Source organism: Sciurus carolinensis, unplaced genomic scaffold, assembly GCF_902686445.1.
Source record: "Sciurus carolinensis unplaced genomic scaffold, mSciCar1.2, whole genome shotgun sequence".
NCBI classification, from domain to species: domain Eukaryota; kingdom Metazoa; phylum Chordata; class Mammalia; order Rodentia; family Sciuridae; genus Sciurus; species Sciurus carolinensis.
Window position 1 is genome coordinate 1,200,753 of NW_025920135.1, and position 7,952 is coordinate 1,208,704.

A 7,952-nucleotide genomic window follows, 5' to 3' on the forward strand; every position below is an offset into this window, starting at 1 on the left:
GTGGAAAATTTGTCTTTCTTCCCAACTACCAGGATTCCCCATAGGTATAATGGCCCCATTTATGGGAAAGTAAAAAGAGGACATGGGAAACATGACCAGCCCAGCCACTCCCTGAGTTAGAACTGCCCTGCACTCAGGGGACTTAATCCTCCAGTCTCTAAACAGACTTCCTTGGTGTTGTGGGCTCATGTCTGCTTTTTGTGGGAATAATCACCACACATTTGGAACCCTGTTGCAATAGGAACTGCATGGCTGGTTCTGGGGACCTCAGAACCCAACCCAACCTGACAAGTGCTTATGGACCAGTCAAGACTTCTGGAAGCAGCATGGGAGTGCCCCATCTAATGTAACCTTGACCATGGACAGCAGCTAATCTCAATGATGATGGGATGGTCAGACCTGCTCCCAACACTACCCTATCTTGCTGAGTCCTTCCAGTATCCCAGGAGGAGGGCTAACCGACTGCCATCTCAGTGAGCAGCAGCCACCTTTTCATGTTTGTGGGTCAAGGTAAAGGCAGGGGTCTGCCAGGAGGACCAGCACACTCCTCTAAGGGAGTCAGTATGAGAGATTGGCTCATCAGAGTGATCAGCCCACAAGTTCTGCTTGTTGTCTGTGTTGTGACTTAGCTTCACCCCAGGTCTCCTGCATAGTACAGCAGCAGCTCACAGTTGTGCAAACACAAAACTGACCCAGAGACTTCCTGGTTATGATCCTGGGTACCTGCAGTACATCACCTGTCACCCCAAGGGGACATTGGAAATGGGTTGAAGCTAAGGTTTTAGATGAGGGGAGGTGATTCATGGGGCCCAGGGGCCCTGTTGTTATTCCAGGTTCTTAGTAGATGGGAGGCAGTGTGCGGGGCATCCGGAATTCCATCCAGTGCTTGACAAAGATCCTCTGGAGGATGATTGCAAAGGCTCATCCTAAAAGGAATTGCCAGATGTTTTGCTCCAGAGCATGGTGTTTTTTCTGCTGTGTTTTTCTGATAATATATTACTCATTTCAGTCTGAACAGATTGCTGAAGGGGATGAGGGGAATACAACAAAAATTCCAGAAAATATTACCTACAATCTGAAAAACAATGGGTCTTTACCACTAACAAAATTAAAAATAATTTTGCAACCATGCAATGAGTCCCTGAAAGCCCCTGGAGAAAATAGTTAAATTTTAACGATGGTTTTGTTTATGTGTGGTAGTGAGGTAAAAGAATAAGGTTTCACAACATTCCTTCCTTCCTACAAAGAATATGTCACCCCTATAATAAATGTTGGTACACAATAACCATTGGGACTGCTGCCCTCCTGTAACCCTTAACTCAGGAATTTAGATATTAACCAGATGGACCTAGTAGAGATGGTCACATGAGATTACTTGTCTATTGCTTTGACCGCAAGAATAATAAGAATAGTCTTAGGTCACATAGAGTTTAGATACTAAGGAAATAAACATTGTATTAGCTCATTGACATAGTTAGATATTCTTAAAACAATTGTGATTAGGTAAGGATAATCTGTAAGGTTGCTGTTTTCTGCCTATGCTTTGGAATCTTCTTTAATATTAACCACAAGACTGCCATTATAGCCTGAAGAAAAATGTATATAAACCCAGCCTTCCCCAGAATAAAGTGGGATTGATTGCACCAGAACTAGAGTCTGTGTCTTTCATTCTCCATCCATTGCCGAGGCTGTCTCCCCACGCCCTGTTTACCTGTGTGGAACCCATGTACTCCTGCTAGAGTTGGACCCCAGAAGAAGTGGTCAGTGGTCAGAGACAGACCACTTAGCTGCTGACCATACCTCAAGATGTTCCTTACCACACCTGTGTCCTCAGGTTCCTGAGGACAGGAAGTTCACACCAGCCATATGTACCCAGGCCTCATTTTCCCTACATTGACTTGGTCCCAGACTTTCTCCTACACATAACCACACTTCCACACTCGGTTGCTGGGTCTGCTCAGAGAAACCCTGGTGTGGCAGGAACCCACCTGCTTTTGTCTCTGTGCCCCATCCCTATCTGCACTGCAGAACAATGCCCTAAGCCACACTGGCACAGAGTCTCTCAGTGCCCCAATATTTGGGGCACAGGGTCAACCCCTTGTTCTACATGCTTTGGGTCCTTACTTTTTTTTTTTTTTTTGGTCATAATGTGGACATGGATTCCCAGATCCAGGGTTCTTATTTCTACCCAGGTCTGTCGCTTATTTGCTTTGTGTCCTCAGGTTGGTTATTGAACTTCCCTGAATCTCAATGGTCTTGTGTGTAAATATGACCAGCATTGAGTGCCCTGACTTTGATATGCATCCTTCTCTCCTGTGTGTTGGCAATAGAGGCTGCAGTCCCAGAATCCACACATTGCAAACTTGGTCACTGAGTGTATGGTGTGGTCCTCACCCCTGTGAACTTCCCAGTGCCACATGAGCAGGCTCCTGCTGTCCTTGAGCATGGCATGAGCACAGAAATGGGCTGATTTCCCAGGACTGCCACAGTGATGGCATGGAGTTTCCAGCCTGTTCTCTGCTGGGCACAGGTAGGCAGGCTTCTGTAGGGTACCAGTCCCACCAACCCACTGCCATCAGGACAGTGGAATTCTGTGGAGGAATCTTTGTTTATATGTCAGGCTCAGAGCTTCCTTGTCTGCCCTGAGTTGTCCTGTGCACATAGGGATCACGTCATTATCATTAGTGCCCATGGCAATGAGAGGACAAGGTGGCACAAATGCTGGATACTGAGGGCCTGACTCTGCAAGACTCAGACACCTGAATTGAGGAACAAAACACACAGCACACACCATAGGTGCACACAAACCCTTACACATCACACAACACACACAACTCAGCACAGCAGAACCACAGGCATACAACCTCCTTGAATATCACCGAACCCATGCAACACAGCACAGCACTGACCATGTGCTGTGCTTACACATCACACAACAACCACAAAATGACACAGCACATACCACATGCACACACACTCTCATATATATCACACAATACAAACAATGCAACACACAGCACACACCACATGTACACATACATTCTTCACTTTCAAAAACACACAGGAAGAAACAGCACACACCACATGTAAACAACCTCCTTTTACATCACATAAAATAAAAAATGCAACACAGCACAAAGTATCTGTACACAAAACTTCTTGCATATCATGCAGCACACATCTTAAAACACACAGCACTACCTTCATGCACACACACTTCCTTACACATCACAAAATGTATTCACAACACAACACTCTGTAATCTCAACCTGCATACACACCTTCTTACACTTTATCGCGTCCCCTCTGGCCGCAGAGAGAGACATGACAAATGTCTGAAGCTTTGGAAGTTTATTGTGCACAGTCCCTCTCCTACGCTTCTCTTACTCCTAGCTTCTGCGCACTCCCAGCTTCCCTTCTCCCAGCTTCTTCCAGCTCCCGCGTACTCCCAGCTTCCAGCTTGGCTTCAACCTCCGCCTTCGCCGCTTCTTCCTCTTCTTCCGTCCCCGCCGCTTCTGCCTCTTCCTCAGCTTCTCCTCTCTACTCTCCCACCCACCAGGCTTATATACACTTCAACCAATCAGGGGAGAGTACATGAGATAAACGCGGACAGCTGCAAGCATAGGATGGGTACACGAGGGGGGCATGCTCTAGTCTCATCGTTAACTAGCCAATCATTGGAATTCGCTGGTTGTTTACTGTATAGCTGGCTGCTTTTGGCTCAGCGTCAGGCGCCATCCTGACCATGCCTAAGGCTGGGGGTCTCAGAAACCCCGACACATTTCACACACAAGCACTCAACACACTAAACCCCTCACACAGGAACATGCCTTATAAACAAATGGAACATAACGTGCACAGCACCCACATGTCTGCCCACACAGAAAACACACCACATGCACACCCATTTGCACACTTCACACACATCATGTTCACACTTCACTACACACCCAAAATGTTTTTTGACTTTACTAAAGATATTCTTTGCTAATTACATGGTCAGTGTTGAAAAAGGTGTGTGCCATGTGTCCTGTGTCCTTAACTGTAAACTGGGTTCCTTTGGTGTGGGGGAAGACCTGAGGAGTCTTGGGCCCTGGACTAGGGACTTGGCATCCCTGGGTCTGGCCTCCTGCCCTGCTGAGACCCTCCCTGACAGTGGCCTTGAATTATACACTGAGGGCCCGGGTTCACCCAGTTAATGCCACTGAGCCTAGGCCACACCTGTGTGCCCACAGTTCAGAAGTCACAAACATGGCTCAGTGTCCATGTGCCCAAGAGCTGTGCACTCCCTGCAACCCTCATTTACGTGGCCTGACAATCTTCTGACAAGTTCAGAGAATTTCTGTCCAATGACTGAGGCCTGAGTCCTTCCAGTTTTTACTTAGGCTGGAATACAGCTGTGGCTTCCCACAAGACAGCAGTCTCCAAGTTAACTGGAGACTGTGAGGTTGGTGGCAGATTCACTGTCTTCTTAGGAAGACCAAACTACATTTCAATTTGGTGTCCCATTTTATGTTGTTTTCCTCTTTTTCCTGATGCAGACACACAGAGCCCAGTCAGTGGGAACCCCAGGTGCTGGCTCCTGTACTGGGCCCATGACAGAATATAGCCAGGTTAGTGGGAAGAGAACCCTCTGCTGGAGTCACAGGATGCAGCACTCAGGGCCTAACCCAGGGTTGTTGCCCCACGAAGAGGAACAGGTGAAGATGATCCTTGTAGTTACAAAGCTCAGTCTTGTGTTCTGAAAATCTGACACTCAGAGACAGGGTTGATTCCATAACTCCTCCTGATAAGTTGAAGATATGACTCTTATGACTCTGGTCCCAAAGTCCAAAACTAATCATTCTCTGTGGGCACAGGGACCACACTCCTCAGTGTTCCTTGCATTTGATTCTCATTGTGAGTCCATTTGGAGCCTCTTTTTACATTCCACAGAGGATAATTTTTAAACTGTTTTTCTGAAAGGGCCATTAGGTATTTGTTTGTGACTGTGGCACTCTTTGCAAGAAGAGAAGAGGGAAGGCAGAGCAACTAGGTTAGTTTACAAAAATTGCAGACTGATTACAAGAAGCCTGGAAAGAGAATGTTCAAGACTTTGAATATGGGTACATTCAAGGAGCTACCAATCCACTAGAGATCATCAACACCAGGTTTTGAGGGGAAACCACATGCTGCCACACCCAGCACACCAAGACCAATGGAATGGAGCCACCAGACTGACCCACCATGCCTGCTCCTCATCTTCATGATCTACAAGTTTTCTTTCATGGAGTGTTCACATCCCAAAGGGCTCCTCACACCAGGCAAGGACTGTGCTCTGTGTGTCTTTCTTTTCTGAATAAATATCTGCCCAAGATTCTGTTGACAGGTCCTGAAATCCCTCTCTGCAGCATGTCAAGGAGCTGTGAGGCTGGGTTGAAGCTCTTTCTAACTTCTGTGGACCTCCTGGGCCCAATCTGATGATGACAGAATTTCATTTCAGAAGCACATAGCCTGCTGCTGGGGGTGATTACAGTGTGGTGACCCTGACTCTGGAGCTACATACACCCCTGGTGTTCCTCCTGAGACATGTGCCAGGCTAGGAAGAAAACCGGTCTGCAGGACTTTCACTTTCCCAAGATCTGCTAGACTTGAGACCTCAGCTCCCTCACCATACCTGCCCCTGCCAGGAACCACAGCTGCCCAGAACCCACCTGAACTGACTGTAGGGAACTTCAGAGCAACTTCAACCCAAATGTCCATCGCTAGTTTCATTTTTCCTTTTGTGTTTATGTGTTTGGAGAATTTGACTGGTACACACACTTTTTGGTTTTGCAAACTTAAGATACATTTGTTTTGTCTGAAGGGAGGTTTTGGGCTCTCATGCCCTCTGCTCCCTCACTGTAAGCTCTGGTTATCCAAGTTACTTAGGGGACTATCTCCCAATCCACAAGTTAACACATCTCCACTGTTGAATGGAAATATGCTTTCTTAAATAAGCTGCCTCTCCAAAACCAGAGAAAGAAAGAAAGAAAATTCACATCAGAGTGGGCACTGAAGCCTTCAATGAAGGCTTCACAGAGGATCCTAACATTGAGACTTGTGACCAAGTGGCCTCAGCTTCTTTCAACTGGTCACAGCATGACTGGGATCTGATTGTCCCTTCACATATTTGGCACATATGTTAGCATGTTGCTGTATCTCATGAGTTGTATTCTAATGTAAAAGGATCTCTGACAAATGGGTTAATTTAGAATTGTTAGAGAAAATGAAGGTGTCCTCAAAATGGTAACACATGTTCTTTTTGTTTTTGTTGGCTTTAGGCTGAACTGCCTGGCAGTCTGGAGCCTGCATGTGTCAGCACCCTGAGCATCTCCTGCAGTCAGGAGGGATGACTGGCTCCCCTTCTGGTATCCCTACCCTGCTCCAGACATGGTGACTAAACCAGGCACCTAACAGGCCTTCTAGGGACAAGGGGCCTCATCATGGGACTCCCTACAGCTCAGTGCTGTCACTTCCCCAGAAACCCCAAAGGTGGCCATAGGTCACCATTTGGCTATGGTACTGTCTGAGGAACCTAAATAATCCTACCAGCCTTGGTCCCTGCCTGACAGCACTGGGCCTACACTGTTACCCCTGCTCTGGCATCAAGAAGTCCAAAATCCTACCCAAATTCTCCCACATTTTTGAATTCCCTTCCCAAAGGACACACAGTTTACTTTGTCACAGTCATCTGGAGGGTCCCAGGCCACCTTCCATTCAATCACCTAATCAGGAATGTTGGTAGACTTGAGCTGAAAGGAACTTTATTCTCTCTGGACTCCACTGTCTGTCACACCTGGGCCCATGCACAACCAGGTACCAGTTCTGCCTAGTCAACACCAGTCCAATTCTGTAGGGCAGGAGGTGGCCTGCCTTGCTTCTGGGCTAAGCATTGTTTCACACTTAACTGATAGGCCTCCCAGCACATAGAAGTTGGGCGAGCATGGAAGTGCTTTCTGCATAAATTTGTTGTGACTCTGTGCAGATGGTATGTGCACATGTCAATTGGGTATGTGTGTGTATGTGATGCATAAGGATTGTGTGTGCGTGTGGAGAATGCTTTAGGAATGAGTGTGATTGTGGAGAGTTTGTGAGGAGTGAGTGTCTATATGGATAGTGCATATGGAGTGAGTGTTCATTTGGAGTGTGCAAGAGGAGTGAATGTGTATGAGAACACATGAGAATTTGAGGGTCCACGTGGAGTGTGTATAAGGAGTGTCTACATGGAGAGTGCATGTGGTGTGAGTGCATGTGAAATGTTTATAAGCAGTGTGCACATGAATTGTGTATTAGGAGTGAGTGTCCATGTGGAGTTCACAGGACAAGTGATTATGCATGTGGATTGTGAATGAGAAGTGAGTGCTAATGTGGAGTGTGCATGAGGAGTGAATGTGCATTTGGTGTGTGCATGAGCAGTGCATATTTATTTGGAGTGTGCATAAGGACAGAGTGTTCATGTGGAGTGTGCATGAGGATTGAGTATTCATATGGAGTGTGGATGAGGAGTGAGTGTGCATGTAGACTGCAAATATAGACTGAGAGTCCATGCAGAGGGTGTACAAGGAGTGAGTGTCCATGTGGTTTGTGGTTGATAAGTGAGTGTCCATGTGGAGTTCAAGTATGAATTGAGAGTTCATGGGAGGTGTGCATGAGTGTGTTCATGTGGAAGGTGAATGAGCAGTGAGTATGCATGAGGAGAGAGTGTCTATGTGGAGTAGGCATGAGAAGTGAATGTGCATCAGGTGAGAATGTTTATATGAAGTGTGCAAGAGGAGAGTGTGTGAGTAGGATTTTTTTAGGAGTGTGCATGCACAGTGTACATGAAGAGCTAGTGTGGGTGCTCATGAGCAGTGACATGTTGGTGTCCATATTGGCATAAATGGTCCTGGGGTCTGCTGTCAGGTCATGCAGTGTGCATCCCTGTCCACCCT